Source organism: Tamandua tetradactyla, chromosome 25, assembly GCF_023851605.1.
Source record: "Tamandua tetradactyla isolate mTamTet1 chromosome 25, mTamTet1.pri, whole genome shotgun sequence".
Taxonomy (NCBI): domain Eukaryota; kingdom Metazoa; phylum Chordata; class Mammalia; order Pilosa; family Myrmecophagidae; genus Tamandua; species Tamandua tetradactyla.
Genome location: NC_135351.1, coordinates 31,652,300 through 31,671,701, shown reverse-complemented (window position 1 = coordinate 31,671,701; position 19,402 = coordinate 31,652,300). Strand labels below are relative to the sequence as shown.

Below are 19,402 nucleotides of genomic sequence, written 5' to 3'. Positions count from 1 at the left end.
TTTGTGGTAAAAGAAAAGAAAAACAGGAAGAAAGGAAAAGAAAAGATAAAAGAATTTGTATTTGAGGTTTTAGAAACTGGAAAGCCAAGTTATGATTTAGAATCAGAAACTAACATGACAAAAGATGAGCTTTATAAACTTTTCCTTGTTCTGAAGTTTGGAATGGACCAGTGTGGGAAGAGAAGAATGCAGTGGGATCAGGGCAGGGCAGCTGCAGTGAGGGGGCCAGCTAGACCAAGGCGGTGGGAACTGAAAATAAGTGTTGGGTATGAGAGACATTATGAAGATGGCACCTCCAGAACTTAGAGAATGATTTGGAGGGTGAAGAAACCAATAGGAATGAAAGATGCTTCCAAACCGAGGTATCTAGGAAAAAAGTGGTGTCATTAACAGAGATAAGAACACCAGGAAGGGAGGCTTGTTTTCTGGGTGGATGATGAATTAAATTTTGGATCACAAGAGTTTGAGATGTCTATGAAACATGCATATTGCAATAATCAGTATCAAATGTGAAGAGAAAGTCTCCCAGGAAAGAAGTGAAGTTTAAAAATGTCTATTTTTCAAAAATGTATTACTTTGTAATACACAGTTTAACAAGCAAATAATATCAAGACCTCCAGTCCCTCTCAGGTAATTAAGCTTAGTACCTAACTAACCTATTAGTTTTCTGTGGCTGCTGTAACAAATTATCAAATACTTAGTTGCTTAAAACAACACAAAGGAATTATCTTACAGTTCTGTAGGTTAGAAGTCCAACACTGGTGTCACTGAGATAAAATCAATGTTTAACAGGACTGTGTTTCTTTCTGGAGGCTCTAGTGAAAATTTTTCATTGCCTTCTCTAGGCACATTCCTTGGCTCATGTCTCTCTTCCTCCATCATCAAGGTCAGAAACCTTGCATCCCTCTGACCATCCTTCCATAGTCACATCTACCTCTGACTCTCTTCTACTGTCTTCCCTCAAAGACCTGGGTTTCTTCAAGAACCCTGGTGATTATGATTTGCCCAGATCATCCAAGGTAATTCAAGATAATCTCCCCACATAAAGGTCACCTGATTCTCAACCTTAATTTTATCTGCAACTTTAATTCCCCTTTGCAGTTTGTGATAGTCAATTTCATGTGACAAATTGGCTAGATTATGGTGTCCAGTTATTTGGCAAGCAAACACTGGCCTGATTATTACTGTAAGGGTATTTGGTAGATAGATTTGCATCTATAATCAGTTAATTCTGTCTATGGCTAATTTCGTGTACAATCAACAAAGGAGATTGCCTTCAGCAATGTGGGGGGTCTCCTCATTCATTTGCTGGAGATCTCAGAAGTCAGAAGTGGGGAATTCAGAAGTCAGAAGGAAAAATATCTGCCTCTACTTCAGGCAACCGGCTTCTCCTGGGGAATTCAACTTCATCTTTATCAGAGTTTACAGTTTACAGGCTGTAAACCTACAAGCTGTTCTCTGGAACTGGAACTTGTAAACCCCATGGTTAGCCAAATCCCACTCCCCACCCCCACCCCCATTCAATCCATTGTATTTTTCTGTAGAACCCTGAGTAATGTACCATCTAATCTAACCTATCATATTCTCAGTTTCCAGGGATTAAGATATGGACATCTTGTGGGGTGGGAGGTGTGGTCATCACTCTCTTTACTACAGGAAAAATCCTCCCATAGTTTTTCCATGTTCATGCAAGCATATACCTATATAGACTGACAAGGGTTTATATTTTCTTGCCTCTTTCATTCCTTCTTTCTCTTCCTCCCTCCATCCATTCTACCTAACAAAAATGGGATTTTAGCTTTGCCCAATACTCAATACCATGCAGCCTCCCTGCCCCCACCCCTGCTTCCGACCTCACATACAAGGTGATTATGTATGGTTAGGTGATGTTCCTTTAAAGAGTTTTCCAGAACAGCTCCCCAGCATCCTAGCTATCAGGATAATTTCCTCTTTAACAATGCATTAAACAAGGATTGGATTTCTCCTGCAAAAGTCTTATTACTGAAATGAAGATTTTCCCTCTTTTATTTATATTGTAGTTGTCCTACACAACCTGAAGAGTGTTGAAGGGCCCATTCATCTTATAGGAGTGCAGAAGTTAGCAAGAGCTACAAGTTATGGATTACTTACTCTACACATGAGACAAAAATCCTTTAAATGTATTACCTTTTCTTTCTCAAGGGAATGAGCTGTCTTGTGGATGGTGAAACTGAAGCTTCGGGGCTTGGTGAACAGTTATTTAAATGGCGGTGTAAGGATGTTAGCATAGGTTATACAACACCCAAGTCAGTGTGTGGGTGTGGGTGTAGGCATGGGTGTGTAAATACAACTGTATGCATAGACTTAGGCCATTCAGGGACCTTGGCAAGAGTGCCAGTGTGACTCTCCCAGGCCTTTGTGCAACTTCATTCCATAAATGGATCTGAAAAGTTCCAACACGACTGAAAAGTTAGTTATTTTTACTCCCTCTATAAAATCCAGAAAGCACTGCCTCCCAGCATTCCTGGTCACTGGTGAAGCAAAGTCCCACAGCCCACTACCTTTCCTGCTTCCAGCCAACCATTCACTCCCCAGGGCAATGTCAAAGTTGAACTCCTCAAAACCATTGGACCCTTTACCAATGGGCTTTTTAATATCTTAGTCAAGGGAATTTTCAAGAACTAAGTTCTTATTTATTTAGAACACAGAACTCACCTACCTTTACAATCTCAATATTCTTTCATATGTTTATTCAGTTTTTCTTTCATTCCAAACATCTCTGAAGTACTTACCATGAATCAGGCACTCAACCAAAGATAGGAGTAAAAAAACGTAAAAATATGGAAGCTGCTCTCAAGTTGCTGATGGCATGTACTGAGTTCTTCCCAGATCTCTGCTCCCATCCTCCAAAGGCCCTAAGCTGTTTCATCTCTGTCCCTAGAAACCACTGTTTCCAGCCTCCTATTAGGTCTCTATACCCTCTGACCCTTAAATCTAGGCTGTTATTTCTTCTGAACCAAGTATTTTTTTTTGCTTTTGTTTTATTTTTATTCTTTCTATCTCTGCAATTCACGTCATTCATTACAAACCCAAGGTGATCATCTCTTTAGCTGCTGACTCAAACTATGCAACCAGGTTTTGGGGGCCCTCCAACCGTCCCCTGGCCTAATTCTCCAGGCTGAGCCAACTATTCATCATGAGAGCAGCTGTAACGATGATGCAAATACACCAGACTTTTCCACTACAGTGTCCTGGGTGCTCTCACTTTTTCCAGTCCTGCTGAGTGCCTCTGCCTCCGTTTCTGTCTTTAATTGTGCCTGTACTTCTGATCTGGTTTGTGCTCCCAGCACTGAGCCTCCACCTTGAGCCACTATGGTTGCACTGGTTTGATCATTTGCACACTTCCTTCAATGAGGTTTTATATTTATTCTTTTGTTCAATCTGCTTTTAGCTGCTCTGGGTAATTATTCTTCCTGATGAAGCCTGGATCATTTCTGAAGAAAGATATAATAGTTGATATTTTACTCATCCAAGCATATCTCCAAACATTTCCTTCACTTATATTCTGCCCCCTTCTTTTTTTTTGCTTGGTGAACATGGTAGTGGTTTGACATTTATTGCTAAAGAAATTATAAACCATTTTGCAGCAATTCCAAGTCAAGGAACTATGGTAATATTTAAACTGAAGTGACTGACCTTTGTTAATGACATAACATAATTAACAGAGACACTGCCTTCTTCTCACTGAGGATGCGTTTGGCAGAATCCACCCTTCTATTCAGCTATTTCAAGGAAACTGCTGGCTTCATTTTTCTGCAAATGTGGTTTATTTCTTTATTCTTATTCTTACTATATTTTTAAATAATTCTTTTTACTTTGAAATCATTGCAATATATCACAAAATTGGAGGTGCCAATGAAAAGAACCATCTTTCTCTTTGAACTGTTTTAGAGTAAGTTGCCAGCTTGCTCTTTCATCTTCCCTGAACACTTTAACATGTGTTTATACTATATACAAGGACATTCTCCTCCATAACCACAATGTAACCATTAAAATCAGGCAGTTAACACTGATTCGTTTCTACCATGGAAGTCTCAGATTCCATTCAGATTTTGTCAATTGTCCTTTAGAGCAAAAGTAAAGTGCTCCACTAAAAATTGTGTTCTTCACTTAGCTGTCATGGAATAGTTCATTCAGCCTGGACCATTTCTTATTTATCCCCTCCTAGACTTTGACTATTACAGGTCAGTTGTTTCAGAGAATGCCCCTAGCTTGGGCTTGTCTTATGTTTCCTCATGATCAGACATAGCTTATGAAATTTTGGGAGGAAAATATTAGCAGTGATACTGTATTCTCCTTACAGCCTATCAGGGTAATGCATCATTTTCATCTGTCCCATCACTGAAGATGCAGTTTGGTCATGAGTGAGGTGGTGTTTGCCAGGTTTCTCCACCATGAAGATACTCTCTGTCTTTTGGTTATTACTAAGTATTCTACAGGGAATTACTCTGAAACTATGGAAATATTCCATTACTCTCCCAAATTTCAGTTTATTCTATTTATTTATTTACATCTTTGCGGACTTGTTTCCTATTTTATTCCAAGAGTTATCACTTATTACTGACATCATTTGTTTTGATGCTCCTAGCATCTCTGATTTGGCCAGTGGGAGCACCTTCAAGCTCCCTGTTATTCCTTGAAAATTTTCTTCCTTTCTGGTAAAATAAAATGCTTCAGGCTCACGTTGCACTTTCTTGGGCTCAGCTCTGCTATCCAGCATCACTCCAAAAAGCCTTGGTTCCTTTAACTGAAAGAACTAGAGAAAATATATAGGAATGCATACAGTATGTGTATGGCTCTATGTATATACACATTGCATCTCTGTTTCAAAAAACTATCTAGTGGTTCTGGCTTGGCTTTGGGCTGGCTGCAGTCTCAGCCTGACAATGGCCAAACTACCTAGCTCATTTGTTTTTGCTACTTCTGGTCGCGGTGGCGGTCGTGGTCCAGAACAAGACCTCGGCCAACCTGGGTGGCGTGACTAGCAAGAGATTAAAGATGCAGTACGGCACAGGGCCACTGCCCAAGTTCCAGATTTGTATTTCCTGAGTTTATGGGTGGGTGTTTGAGGAGTACATGCGGGTTATTAGCCAACAGTACCCAGACATCTGCATTGAAGGAGAAAATTACCTCCCTCAACCAATATATAGATACATAGCATCTTTCCTGTCAGTCCTCAAACAGTATTAATAGGCTTAATAATTGTTGGCAAGGATCCTTTAGCTTTCTTTGGCATGCAAGCTCCTAATATCTGGCAGTGGGGCCAAGAAAATAAGGTCTATGCATGTATGATGGTTTTCTTCTTGAGCAACATGGTTGAGTACCAGTGTATGTCAACAGGTGCATTTAAGATAACTTTAAATGATGTACCTGTATGGTCTAAGCTGGAATCTGGTCACCTTCCATCCATGCCACAGCTTGTTCAAATTCTTGACAATGAAATGAAGCTCAATGTGCACATGGATTCAATCTCTCATCATCAATCATAGCCCCACCTATCAGCACTGAGAACTCTTTCACATTAAGGGATTTTTGCAAGATTAATCCATTTGAAACACTATTTTGATGCTCAAATTGTCTTATAGTTGACCTGTGGAGGTCCTTTAGTTTGGCTCTTGTGACCTTCAGACATAGTCCATCATGTTCTGAGCATTTCCTTACTTTCTGGTACAAAAAAAACGTTTCAGGCCCAGTTTGTACGCTCTTTGCCCTGACTCTAGAATCAGCCATTTTCCATCAGAACCTGGTTCCATTTAGTGGGAACTGGGTGTTGTAATTGTTCATTTAACATCCAATATAACATAGTTCTTCCTAAGTGCTTCCTATTTCATATTTCATTTGTTCAATCCCATAAAACACAAAAAGTTTTGGAATTTCCAACAAATACCATTGAGAGAAACAGAGCTACTGGGTAAAATTCAAGAAATTGTTGCAGTTCTTTGTGTCTCTGGACTGAGAATTTATCAACAAAATACTGTGTATTTTTTGTATAAAATTATTTAGATTAGCTTTCCCCCCACCAGTATAGTTGCGTTATTAATTTGAAATATAGTGGGGCTCATTTGTTTCTGTTTGTATTGTACTGAAGGGTTTCCCTCCATCCTTTTTTATTTAATCTTTAAATGTAAAAAAGTAACATGGTTCCAAAAGTCAAAATTAGATGAAAAAGAACATTCATAAGAATTTCCTCCCTCTCCAATCCTTTACTCTCCTTCCCCAGTTGCCTTCTGAAAACAACTAATCTTCCTTATCTCTAATTTATCATTCCTGTTTCTATTTCTGAAATAATAAGCATACATATGTATTTAGTTTCCCTTTATTTTTTACACAAAAGGAGACAAATGATATATTTCTTTTGCAGTTTTTACTTAACAACATATCCTGGAAATCACTCCATGCCATTTTTTTTCTCATCCTACTTTATTACTGTACAGTAGTCCATGGTATGGCTACCATAGTATATTTAATAAATATTCTATGTAATTTCATGTACATGCACATTGATGGAGGTGTATCTTTTGGGCAAATTTGGAAAAGTGGGAAAACGTAAATATAATAGTTCAAATTTTTTTAAATAAAAGCACTGCAGTATATTGGCAAAATATTCATTCCTAAATTGGTGTATTCAGATACTGAATAAACCCTATTAACCCATGGTTATATATCTCCTGTGAAAGGTAGTGTTTAAACATGATATTTGGGGGAAATGTCAATCCAGTTACTTTGACTGCAATTCAGAATGTATATGCAGTATGTGATCCAGAGTTAGATGGATCAAAGATCTAAATATAAGAGCCAGGACTACAAAACTCCTAGCAGATAATGCAGAGAAGCATCTTCAAAATCTTATGGTACGCCATGGTTTTTTAGACTTTACATCCAAAATACAAGCAACAAAAAGAAAAATTAAAATTCTTTTGTGCTTCAAAGGACTTTGCCAAGAAAGCAAAAAGGCAACCCACTCAATGGGAGAAAATATTTGAATGCCACATATCCAATAATGGTCTAATATCCAGGATATATAAAGAAATTCTACCACTCAACAATAAAAAAATGGGCAAAAGACTTGAATAGGCATTATTCCAAAGAGGAAATACAAATGACTAAAAAGCGCATGAAAAGATATTCATCACTAGCTATTAGGGAAATGCAAAGGAAAACCACAACGAGATACTATTCCATATCTACTAGAAAGGTCACTATTTTAAAAAAACAAAAAACTACAAGCGTTGGAAAGGATACGGAGAAATAGGAACATTTATTTAATGGTGGTGGCTAAAATAGCACAGCTGCTATAGAAAACAGTTAAGTAGCAACTCTGCAAGTGAAATCACTGCCCTCCCCACTACGTGGGACATAACATCAGGGGTGAAAGTCTCCCTGGAAGCGTGGGAGATGACTTCCAGGGATGACTCCGGCCCTGGCACCTTGGGATCAACAATTCCATCCTGACCAAAAGGGGGGAAAGAAATGTAACTAGCAAAGTATCAGTGTCTAAGAGAGTTTGAATAGAGTTGGGAGGCTATTCTGGAGGTTGCTTTTATGCAAACTTCAGTTAGACATTGCTACCTATCATAACTTGTCAAACCTCAGTCAGGACCATTCCAGCTAATCCTAAAGAACATCTAGGGCAATATATAAGATTCCACAAGGGTTCCATGCACTAGAGCAACTTTCCAGAAACCTAAAATCTCCAGATGGTGGCCCTGGACAAGATAAGTCCTGAAACCTAGAGGGCCAGCCTCTCTAGAACATCAGATAGTTCCATCTCCCTACCCCATATTAATGATAGACCTTTGCAACATGAAAAAGTTAGAACAGCCATAGCCCAAACACCCCTAAACAGAGGGATAGAAAGATCAAAGGTGGTGGTGGAGTTATACAGAGAAGATAGGATTTAATAAACAAATATGATTGTTGAATCATTAAATTGATATCTCTTTCAATCTTCAGCATCTTAGAGTAGCTACAGATAAAGACCTAGAATTGTGGAATTGTGACCTATGCCAAACTCTGAAATATGTTCGACAACTAATTGTGGTGCTGTGCTTTGAAATTCATTGCTTTTTTGTATATATGTTGTTTTTCACAAAAAGTTTTTTAAAAAGTCAATTGTGATGATAAAAAAAATATTTATTCCTCCTAGCCTCCTATATTCTGGAGTAGCTAGAAGGAAAAGTCTGAGAGGATCGTATGGTAGCCCATGCCAAACTCTGGGATCTGTCCTGTAACTACTTATCGAAGAGTGCTTTGAAAACCATTGCTCTTTTCTTTCTTTGCTTTATACATATGTTATATTATACAATAAAAAAGTTAAAAAAAAAAAAAAAGAGAGAGAGAGAGAGAAAGAAAATAGTTGGGCAGTTCCTCAAGAACCTAAGTATAGAATTGCCATATAATCTGGCAATCCCAGAAGATCTGAAAGCAGGGACTCAAATAGTCATTTTCACATCAATGCTCACAGCTGCATTATTCACAGCTGTGAAAACATGGATGCAACCAAAGTACCCATCAACTGATGAACAGATAAACAAAATGTGATATATACATATGACGGCATATATTTCAGCTGTGAGAAGGAATGAAATCATGATGCATGCAACAACATGAGTGAAACTTGAGGACATCATGTGGAGTGAAATAAGCCAGACACAAAAGGATAAATATTGGATGATCTCACTGATATAAACTAATTATTATAAGCAAACTCAGAGAATTAGAAACTAGACAATAGGTTACCAGGAGATAAAATGGGGGTAAAGAATGGGGAGCTGATGCTTAATTTGTGCAGAATTTTTAATTACGTTGATTGTAAATGTTTGGATTTGGTGTTGGTAACACAATATTCTAACTGAAATTAATGCTGAATCATGGGTGTGAATGTGGTTGAAAGAGGAAGTTTGGGTGGTGTATAGTACTAGAAGGAAAATTAGATGATAAAATATGGGAAAGTATAACAGTGAATCCTGTTTTGGACGATGACTGTGGTTAATAGCACAAATATAAATATGTTCTTTCATGAACTACAATACGTATGTCATCAATCCAAGTGTTAATAATAGAATGGTATATGGAAAAAAATAGACCTACTGCACTAACAATTATATATAAACCATTATTAAAATATATAATTAGTATATTAAAATATTGCATTAAATATAGAATTATTATATAATAAAATAATATTTTAATATTCTTTCTTCAGTTATAACAAAGATACTCCACCAAGGCAAAGTGTCAACAATAGGGGGATATATGGAGATGTTGTATTTTTTACACAACCTATATGTAAACCTACAACTTCTCTAATAAAAAAACAGTAATTAAAATTATGCTAAGTGAAAATCCATGCTAAGTATTGCATGATTCAGTATATATATATATATGTAAATACATGTAGATACAAATAGAGCTAGAATTGCAGTAGTGATTATGTAGGGCTGGGGGAAGATAGAGGGACTGACTGGGAGGTGACTGCAAAGGGATTCAAGGTTTTTCTTTTTGGAGTAATGAAAATGTTCTAAAATTGATAGCGGCCATGAATGTACAACTCTATGATTATACTAAAAGCCACTGATTGTACACTTTGGATTGAATGTATGGTATGTGACTATATTTCAATAAAAGTGTTCTTTACAGAAAGATACCATTCACTCTCTAGTTGGTGATTATGAGTTAGATACATATAATGGAAAAATAAGATTTGAGTATATAGACACAGGCTCATGCAGGCATATACATGCTTAAACTGATATTCATTAAATAGAGATTAAAAATAAAGGAAAACTCTAAAATGAAATCTTTCTTAGCACGACTCTACCCATGAAACGCCATCAGAGCTATTTTAGACGGAGCTACTTCTGTGAAAGCAGAGGTCGCTGGCGAAGCGTTTCGGGCTGCAGGCGGTCCCCAAAGCGTACTCACAGGACAGCGTTCCCAGTGTGGGGGGGCGGTGAGGGACACTGAAGGGCAGGACGTCCAGCCACCCAGGGCAGGTGCCAGGGGTAAGGCTCTTGTTTTCACAACTGGTCAGCACCATGAAGTAGTGTGTGGGCCACGTACCTAAAAACACAATTGAAAAGATTTGATGCCTTTTTACTTCTGTTTCTAAAGATTATCAACGCCTTTATAAATATATTCAAGGACATGCCAAGCTAAAAACACAGTAAAAGAACAGTAACGTTCTTATTTAGATTAGATCAAATATAGTCAATACAAACATCTGTGTGTGAATGTATTGTGGAACATCTAGAATACTCAGCTTCTATTTAAAATATCAAGGCTTTCCTCCTGTGACATCCTAGTGCTAAATCAGAGTCCATTTTGTTTCATATTACTTACTCTGTACTTTCATCAGGAGCATCAAAATGACCATGATAATTATAATCAAATATTGGTCCACCAATCACATTTATTCCATTTCTTTCCATGGCATATTTCATAAGAACACTGTGAGAGTAATCCTATATCTCTAGAAACAAAAGAATGAGATGTTAAAAATGTCTACCTCTATTGCATGTAGAAATATTCTCTGTTATAAAGGGGAACACTTTAAATTGTTAACATCAAATTCTGCACACACATATGAACCCATAAATATTCACAGTATCTCTAAAAGAAGGACTTCCCACTTCATAAATGATGAAATTGATGGACAGAGAGTTTAAACATTTACCCAAAGCCAAATGAGTAGAAAGGGGTGAAGGCTGCAATTGAACCTAGTGCTCACAATTTTTAGCCACAAAAACTGTCCTGCATATTCACATGAATGGATGTGGAGGGATCCCCCAACACAATGGGATGGTGAATTGGGGGGGGGGGGGGAGTGGGCATAGAAATGATGAACCATAGAGCAATGCAGATATTCTTTTCCATATTATGCAGATTCTGTTATACTACCAATGTGTTTTAACAAGGGTTTTTTTTCAATGTGTTTTAAATAAATGTGTATAATATATTAGCACTAAATTTCTTTTTCTCAGTAATTTTTGTGTACATCTGCACCTCACTTCACTTTTACCTGGATTTATGTGATCCTACAAATTTATAGAGTCCGTATATAGGGATTACCTTAAATACCCCTACAAATAATTCTCTAACTTAGCAGAAATGATTATCCTCAATTTGCAGTTAAAATAACAAAAGACTCAAAAAGGTTATATGACTTGCCAAAGACTAGAGAGGTAGTAAAAATGCAAATTAACAAATTTTTTAAAAGAAAAAACAATATAGAAAGTTGCAGATTGAGTTAAATCTTTAATTTGTGTTAGACTGGACTAGATGCTCTTAAACCTGGCAGCTCATTATAAGACCTGGAAAAGTATCTAATCAATTGCTTACTACCAGCCTGGAAGATAACTGATACCAACGTGCTCCTGTCTGCTGCCTAAGGACAAACGAGGGTGAGAGTTAGGAATGTGCAGATGCTGACAGGAATAGAATCTGCCTCCTCCCTCATTCTCACCCTATATTGTGAAAATTAGGATGCTGAGATCACTGAGCTCATAAAAAGTCCAAATACAGAAGCGCTAGACAGCATACTCGTATGTAAAATAGGTCAAGGAAAAATTCTATGACCATAATGGTGGGATGAGGTTACGTACACTTATGAGGAAAGATGGCTGCTAAAAATATGGTAAGTAAATAGCCACACCAACCTTCACAGCCAGCCACTGTGGGTTCACCAGGAGATGAACTTTCTCAATTTTGACCCTGTTAGCATAGTGCAGTTGTTTGGGCAAATCATGAGTCAAATAGGGTTTGAAATGTTGATCAGGTTTTCAGCACTGAAAAACAGGAAATTATTTCTTCATGAAACTTATAAAATGGCCAAAAGATTTCAAAACTTTTATCTTCTAAGAAAATTTAACACTTTTTGAAAAGATAGGAGATCTGGGCTTAAGTAATAAAATAGGAATATTAAATCTATTGTCAATGAGGTCACATTTCCTAATTGTATTGCATTTATTGTTACAACAACATTTAGGCTGCAATTAGAAATCGGATATAAATCATAATTTGGTTAAGATTTTATTCTTGTACATATATCAAACCACCATGAATCTCTCCTCTTTCTTTTTCCTTTAGCTATTGTAGGACACTTTATTTTTTTAACATTTTTTATTGTAAAATATAGCATATAAATTTCAAAGTACATTTTAACAAGTAGTTTTAGAACAAATTTCAAAGTATGGTATAGGTTACAGTTCAACCATTTCAGGTGTTTCCTTCTAGCTGCTCTAAGACACTGGAGACTAAAAAGAAATATCAATATAATGATTTATTAGGTATGATCATTTGTTAAATCCTATCTTCTCTGATACAACTACTCCTTCTCCTTTGATCCTTCTCTCACTCTTTAGCGATATTTGGGAAATGGCCATTCTAATTTCTTCATGTTAAAAGTGGTGCCAACATTATGGGGTAGGGGAATGCAACTGGTTGATGCTCTTGGAGAGACTGGCCTGGGAACCAACTGGAGGTTCTAGGTTTCTAAGAAATAAACTTAGTGAGTGAAATTTTTATAGAGTCTCAGATACAGCCCTTGTATATTCTTTAAGGTCTTCAGGAATATTGTTGGTTGGGGCTTGGGAAACCCATGGAAATTAGCAATATTTAGCTGAAGCTTGCATAAGAGTAACCTCCAAAATAGCCTCTTGATTCTATCTGAATCTCTTAGCCACTAATATGTTATTTTGTTAGCCCTTCTTTTCCCCCTTTTGGTCAGAAAGGCATTGTTAAACCCATGGTGCCAGGCCAGGCTCATCCCTGGGAGCCATGTCCCACATTGCTAGGGAGACTTACACCCCTGGATGTCATGTCCCACATAGTGGGAAGGCAAAGATTTTCCTTGCAGAGTTGGACTTAGAGAGGCCACCTCTGAGCAACAAAAGAGGTTCTCTGGAAGTAACTCTAGGGCATTATTATAGGTAGGCTTACCTTCTCCTTGACAGATATAAGTTTCACAAGATAAAGCCTCAAGACCAAGGGCTTGGTAAAGTTGGGGATCCCTAATGTTTGAGAGAGTATCAGGGATTTCCCTAGGTGGGAAAGTTTAATCGTTCCATATTTTTTCTCCAGTCCTTCAAGGGACTTTGCCAGTACTTTTTAATTATCTGCTCAACATAATCTGGAATACATCCAGGTATTACATTAAACTATACAGAACTGCAAGACTTCATTCCCAATTCTAGGCTTCATGTTTTTAGATGGTTTAATTGAACTGGCCATACAGTTTAAGTAAGATTGTGTGCTTTAGAAAATTTAGGTTTTGTACAAAATAAACCCCTCTTCTTTTGGGCTCATACAGTAGCTAATGTTCTAAAATACAGACAATATCATTCTTTACCCTATATTCTGAGAGGATATTTGACTTTGATTTGTAGAATATATTCTCAAATAAATTGAGAAAAAGCTTTATGACTCACATTTGGCTATGCACCTGTGGTGGAAAAACTGGATACTAAAATGAGCAATCATTTAGCATAGAGCTTACCATGAGTCAGCTCCTACTCTACAAGTTTTGCCCATGTGAACTTATTTTCACAACAATTTTGTGAAGTGAATACTATTATTAGCCCCATTTTACAAAGGAGGAAACTGAGGCGCAGATATATATATTTTTAAATAACCTTCCAATATCACAGAATCAATAAATTTTAGAGCCTCAGTTTGAACATTGACAGGTCAGCCCCCTTGTTTTAGAGAAAATAAAATAAGAATTCCAAAACTTCAAGCAATCTCACAGAATCCCAACCAATGACAAAGTAACCAAGATAAAGTGAGACAAAACAAGTTCACCTAATAATTTTGTCTCAACACAGACAAACACAAGGTCACTATGCCACCCACAAAATACCAAATATCTTTCCCTCTAGCTAAAATGAAATACAGCTACTTTTTTTTTTTTTTTTTTTTTTTTACTAATTACAGCTTTATCATCACTCTATTCTGCCTTCTTATAGATAAGATTTATTGAGATACATCTTACTCTTGTCCTCATTTTTTTTTTCATGGGCAGGCACAGGGAATCAAACCCAGGTCTCCAGCATGACAGGCAAGAATTCTGAACCTGAGCCACTGTCACACTGCCTTTGCCCTCATTTTTGAAAGACACACTTGCCAGATAGAAAAGTCCTGGTTGGCATTTGTTTTCTTTTGGCACTTTAAATATCTCATTCTACCGCCTCCTTGTCTTCATGGTTTCTGATGAGAGATTAACACTTACTCTTATTGGGTCTCCCCTATACATAGCATATTACTATTTCCTTGCAACTTTCAGAACTCTCTCCTTGGCTTTGGGCAGTTTGACTATAATGTGTCTGGGTGTAGTTATCTTTGAGTTTATCCTATTTGGGGTTTGTTGGGATTCTTGAATGTGTATATTCATGTCTTTTGTTAAATTTGAGAATTTCTATCATTATTTCTTTAACTATCCATTCTGCCCCTTTCTCTTTCTTCTCCTTCTGGGACTCCAAAAATGTGTATGTTGGTACATTTGATGGTGTCCCACAGGTCTCCTTTTTCATTATTGTTTCTTTCTGCTTCTCAGACTGAATCACTTTAGTTGTATTATCTTTGAGTTGACTGATTCTTTCTTCTTCTAGCTCTAATCTTCTGTTTAAACCCCATAGGGAATTTTTTATTTCAGTTTTTGTCATCTTCAACTCCAGTATTTCTGTTTGGTTCCTTTTTTAAATTACTAGCTCTTAATTGAGCTCTCATATTGCTCATTTATTATTTCCCAGATATCCTTTAGTTCTTTCTCACTCCCCTCCTTTTTAACAGGAAACAAATATAAGTAATAAATCTAGATTTAAAGTAGCAATAATAATTTTCAATATGAATTACATAGGAAAAATATACAACTTATATAATAGCAGATATTGGCAAACATTTTTAAAATATCAGTTGAACAAAAACTCCTTCCCAATTAATTCAATTTACCCAATGAAAACCTACTTTTGCTTAATTTTCAAATAAAGTCAACACTTTAGAAACCTAGTAAAATCTCCAGATTTATGAAAACTTCATAGTTTCCATCTAAGAAAATTTTTAATAGTGACTACTATAATTACATAATTATGGTGTACTTTAAACTATCTAAAATACTGGTCTCACTATATATTCATGTAACAAATGAGAGAATAAGAAACATTTTTTGCCTCATGACATTTTGGAGGAGCAAGGTGAGTAAATAATAAACACACAGGTAAGATAAGATGAAATGAATTACTTTTCTATTTCCTAGATTTCTCATTTATTTTAAACTTCAATATCTCATAAATATTAATGTCTGTATCATTATTCTCTCATGCTCAATTTATTTAAGAAAATAAGAGAAGCTATAAAGTTAAACAGAACACAATTTAAAAAGAAATATTGAAAATGGGAGAGCAAAGACAAAGAATGAAGCAGAAAAAAAGTATTGCACATTATTTTTGTCAGTTTTTCTGTCTTGGTGGTGACTCTTTCCTGGCTATAACATTTTGGAACCTCACAGTTGACATTTCATGTATTGATTATGTCTCTCCAATGTTAATTTAATAGAGGCTCACAGACCAGCACTACTGGGACTATTGTCCTACCACAAGAAATCTTTTCCTGGGAATAATGAACTGCTATGTGAAATGGCTGCCCATTCTTTGGGCTTGACAGCACTAGGCCCAGTCCATATCTGTGGTCACACATAATGGGTTTCCAAAATTTGTGGTATCTGTGGTGGGTTGAATTGTGGACCCCAGACTGACATGCCCTTGGTCTACACTTCCATGGGTGTGTATCCATTGTAAGTAGGATCTCCTGAAGATGTTATTTTTAAATTAAGATGTAGCCCAACTGAAAGAGGTTGGGTCTTAATTCCAATTACTGGAGAATTTATAAAGTGAAAGAAACAGAAGAGTGTGAAAACATGGGAGGAACCAGAAGCAAAAAGTCAGCAGAATCTGGTATAGAAATGAGAGGACATGGCCATGTGTCTGGAAAGCCGAGGAACCCAAGGATTGCCAGCCAGCCAGAAAGCTACCAACCCCTAAAGAAAGCAAGTCTTCTAACTTCTAAACCATGAGGCAATAAATTCTTATTGTTAAGCAAAAACCAGTTTGTGATATTTATTAAAGTAGCCTAGCAAAATGAAGACAGTAGCCAAACTCCTTGCAGTACAAGATGTCAACTACTTGGAGTTTGAGGTGATAGCACAAAAGGAAAATTAGATGTGTAGAGAACCTACACATTGAAATCTAAACTACTATTTACATATTCAGTAAGCATGAATACACCCCATGTACACCCTTCATCAGTAGGGGATGAGATTGTTGATCATGTTTACCCTCAAGATCAGAGCATTAGAAGGTATAAGAGGAAAAAGGAGTGAAAAAGGCTCTAAAGGATTTCAGCTTCAATGGCCATTCACGCTTCAAATGCACCCAGTGTTTCCTAAATTTTACATTCCTAAACATTTCCTAAACTGTTTACATTCCATTTTCACAGTTTTTACTGTAATTGTAAATTATATACTGAAATAAATCTAGCCTCATCCCAGTAAATTAAAAACTCACATATTCCACATAATGATATATCTATATTTGTGAGCATGCTTTAAACATATAACACTTCAAATTACTGCACAATTTTTCACATCTCCAGATGTATGTTTGCTTCAATAAAAAGTTCAAAAAATTACTATTCAAGACCATCTCAGTCATCTCTAGCAGTAGTGAACCTCATTTTGCAAAGCATAGCTTTAAGCTTCAGAATTTTCTCTACTCATTTATTTACAAATTGGGTTGTGAGAGCCAAACAAACCCATTTGCAATCATACTTAGGGTAAAAGAGATGATTTTTCAAAAAGCTCTGTAAAAGTCCATGACTTACCATTTTCGGACTCAAGTCACATCCAAAATATTTGTGAAAAGCAAAGCTGCCTAAAAGGCCCTAGTAAAGTCCTTTTGAATGGGACATCAGGCAGCTCACCAAATCAGTTACCCCAAACTAACTTCCTGACAGGCTTCAATCTCAAAGTGAAAACAATTAAGATAAAAGCAACTGATAATTCCCATAGAATATTGCAGATGTAGGGTTTAAAAACTCAATCACAAGTGGTTTGGAATTCAGAAATACAGAACCTAAAATTCTGGAAACCCAGATTAAAGTCCTCATGTTATGTTAATGTATTGAGGAGACATATATTTGCACTGAGGTTCCTAACAATTTCTTCAGAATTAACCGTTTCAAAAGAAAGAAAAAAATTAGTTACATTATATTTGGTACTTAAGCTAGAAATATGAGGAACTCAGGTAGGTTTGACACATATATATATTAAATATTATGATTTGGTAAAATTAAATACAAGATTTACTTCATGATTTATAAATGAAGTGCAATATATTTCAACCTAACAATATTAGATAATATCATAGATGGTAGATTGTACTTAAACATGGAAATTTTTTTTACTCATCTGTCCATACCCTGGATAAGGGAGCGTCATTTTAAAACAACAGGGAAATGCGTTAGGGAATCATTTTAGAATTTCTTAGAAATTTCTGGGGATGTCCTAACCTGTAAGGAAACAGAAGCTTTGTAGACGCGCTGACCCAGGTTGCCTGGTCTTCTCCTCCTCATGCCCACCCCTGCTTCCTGCCCAGCCCTTAGAGGTCAATTTGAATGTCGTCCTGGAGATGACGTTCTGCCCACGTCTGCTTAGTGTAGCTCTGAATGATCCGATCCTAGAAGCATGCTCGGCATTTAGTAGGCAAGCAGAAATATTCGTTGAGTGAATGAGTATTTTTAAGCTATGTGAAAGAATCTGTGTGAAGTGACAGAGCACAAGGAACCAGCTTCACCAAATTCAAGAATGAACCTCAAGTAGAGAAGTTTGGGGATATGGACTTAATAGAAAAAAGTCCAAACACACATCTGTTTACACAAAAAAACCCACATATCCGGCAAAACAAGGCAATAGAGTAAATTGCATCCAATCTATAAGAATGCGTCACCACCTGAGAAGGACAGAAAAGCATATTTCTGCCCTAAGATTGAGTAACAAACCTACCATACCCTACTTAACTCCATTTTTACAGAAATTAAAGTAGACAATGGGTATTCAATACGAATGTTCGAATTAAACTAGAAATGTATATCCCTCTCTTCATCACAGCCTACCACAAAATTTAGCCTTCACTTACTGAAGGGCTTCTGGGTCTGAAAGGACATATTTTACAATATTACTATTAAATTTTATGCTTTCTGACTTGATATGTTGTAAAAAAAAATCCTACCATGGTCATTCAAAAGGATTATGCTGATGCAATTGTGTAAGTTCCACTGTTTGAGACCTTCCATCAGCATGCCAAAAGCATGATCTACTAACTTTAAGGCTTGAACAACTGAAGGAAAAATTTGAAGCTGACACAGTTTTCATGAACTAGGTTTTAATTAACCAAGTCAATATCTAATCAAGTGAAAATGAAACCCTCTTCCTTCTTTCAAATCACCAGTTTAGAACAGGGCTCTATTGTCCTATTTCTTATGCACATGTTAAATAGGAACAGGTCACCATCTTTACCAAATACCAAGTCCCTAAATTCTTATAAACAAAAATCAACTGTTTCCTATAATGAACAACAGGAACCAATAAATGTCTGAGTGAAAAAAATATCTTCAACCTTATCAAATACTATTCAACTACATGATAATGCCCATGTTAGGGAGGATGATCACCAGCACTTCTAGGGAACCTTAACCTGGACACCCTTTGTGCAAGACCACAGGACAATCTGGTACCAGAGAGCTAATAAACCTGTTGAACCTGTAACTTAATAATTATACCTCTGGGCATTTTCCTAAGTACTAAAGAATACAAACCTAGATTTACATATAAAGATAGCATCACATTGTTTACTTACAAACTAAGTAAAAAGGAAAAATAAGTTAAGACCCATACTTAAGAAGGCACACTCTATAGCCATTAGAATTTTTAAAAGAACAATGAAGTAAGAAAATGTTTACAATAAAATGTTAAGCATAAAAAAGTGAAAATCAAACTGTATATACACGCAAATATTGTACAATTCTGACTTTGTTTTTAAATATATTTCCATGCACAGAAAACTAATTGCAAGGATATCAAAAAAGACTTGTAACTTTTAAAAGTATACATCAAAAGCGGTTGTCCTTCAGCAAGTGGTTGCGGGTCGGATCCCGGAGTTTGTCATGGGCTACCATACCATCATCAAGATGGCAATTTAAGCATGCAAGTAATTTCCCTTGTCTTCCAAATTTCTAGTGAAATGACCAAATAAATATATTTTAAAAAAGGGCAAAAAAAGCAATTGTCTCAGGATAGCAGAATTATCGTTCATTT

General features: G+C 36.5%; 1 protein-coding gene and 1 pseudogene across 14 annotated transcripts in view; one reads left to right on the top strand and one right to left on the bottom strand.

Moving 5' to 3' along the window:
- ENPP3 (ectonucleotide pyrophosphatase/phosphodiesterase 3) overlaps window positions 1–19,402 on the bottom strand; it is a 188,003-nt gene that overhangs the window by 125,862 nt on the left and 42,739 nt on the right. For 12 of the 14 annotated variants that reach the window (XM_077143950.1, XM_077143951.1, XM_077143949.1 and 9 more), the window contains 3 exons: window positions 11,697–11,825; window positions 10,381–10,510; window positions 9,964–10,101 (listed from right to left, as the gene is read on the bottom strand). The gene's annotated coding sequence lies outside the window, so the exon portion shown is untranslated. Of the gene's footprint in view, window positions 1–9,963; window positions 10,102–10,380; window positions 10,511–11,696; window positions 11,826–17,598; window positions 17,766–19,402 lie in introns of all 14 variants that reach the window. The other 2 variants (XM_077143954.1, XM_077143956.1) reach the window with 1 other exon arrangement.
- Window positions 115–5,573, top strand: LOC143668973 (thioredoxin reductase-like selenoprotein T pseudogene; annotated as a pseudogene).